Below are 1,650 nucleotides of genomic sequence, written 5' to 3'. Positions count from 1 at the left end.
CCACTACTAAGAAGGTACTACCCAATGGCTCTGACCTATTTATTGCCCCCAATACTTCTTTGCCTATCAACATAAAAAAATATGCCCAAACTTCTCCACAATTTCCAAATAAAACTGCTACAACTGTCCCTAAAGTCGCGCCTAAATCTGGTTTTACTAAGTACACTGCTACCAGAGTGGATTCAAACAGAGCAGCATCCATACATTTACCCCCAGAAGCCACCCCATTTGTTCTTGTTCTCTCGGGAATACCGGCACCCTCCAACGGGAAACCCAGGAGACGCAAGGAACTCCTAAATAAGGTCATTTTCTGGCTATCCAAAAACAGGCACTGACACCCAATCACGATGGTGGACTCCTGTGTGTAAGAAGGGTGGGCTTGTTAGGGTCTTTAACCAAAGACATCAGTGGAGACCTGGTCCTAGTGAAATTTAGAAATAGGAACATTGTCCCCTATCTTCGATCCAACCCGCCCCAAAAAGGAGACGGCCCCATATATGTGTGGGATTTACATGATTTCTACCCAATGCAGCCAATATATCCGGTCAATACAGATTATACCCATCTGCTGGGAAGGGGTCCCCACGCTCCCAGTGGTTGTAATTTTCTTGCATCTAAGAGACTTGATTCGCGGTATAATGGCTGCAACTACTGATGCAACTGCTGATGAAATTGTATAAAGGGACAGCCCAATGTGTTAGCTTAGTTGGTAATCGCAATTTTACTAAAACTGGAAAGTACTTCAAACGTCTGGGCATAGGTTCCTTAATTTTTAGATATTTTTATCCTGTAGAAAAATGATTGTATTGTATTACCGCTTGTATGTTTGTTGCCTTTTCTTTGCCTTTTCTTAGTTTTTTTTTGTTATGATGATTGTATTTTATCTGTACGCTTTTATGATTTGAAATAAAATCGAATAAAGCATTATCTGATCTGAAGTGGAACACCCTTCTGCTGGCACTTAGACAGGAATATTCTGAACTGGCCCTCTGCAAGAAACTCAAAACCTGGTTATTTAGACAGCCTTAATGAATAATGTGTTTTGCATGTGTTTGTACCTGAGAATTAATTTTTTGCACAGAGACACTTAGGTCTGAAGTAACCAGGCGCTTCACAAATTACTTAACATAACATAACAATTTCAGCTTAAGTGTATTGAGGAATTTCCAATGCTGGTCTATGAGAGGGATAGGCCTCATAGTAGTGAAAAAATGAAACAGGCTGTTTGTCACTACCAGGATATGCAAAACATACAAGCCCACGCCCTACTTTTTACTTACCCGGCACCCTCCCCTTAGGGTTACTTATGGCCTACCGTAGCAGTGACTTATGTGTAATGAAAGGGGAGTTAAGGCTTGGCAAGTAGTTTTAAATGCCAAGTCGAAGTGGCAGTAAACTGCACACACAGGCATTGAAGTGACAGGCCTGAGACAGGATTGAAAGGCTACTTCTGTGGGTGGCACAACCAGTGCTGCACTCTACTAGTAGCATTTGAAGTACAGGCCTGGGGTTTTGGTATTCCAATTTACAAGGGACTTACTAATACATCAAATTTACCAATCAGGTATACACCATGTCATCATATTTAGGGGAGAATCATATGCACTTTAGCACTGGTTATTAGCAGTAACGTGCTCAGAGTCCTAAGGC

The sequence above is a fragment of the Lissotriton helveticus genome, chromosome 6 (genome assembly GCF_964261635.1).
Source record: "Lissotriton helveticus chromosome 6, aLisHel1.1, whole genome shotgun sequence".
Taxonomy (NCBI): domain Eukaryota; kingdom Metazoa; phylum Chordata; class Amphibia; order Caudata; family Salamandridae; genus Lissotriton; species Lissotriton helveticus.
This window is presented reverse-complemented; position numbering follows the sequence as displayed.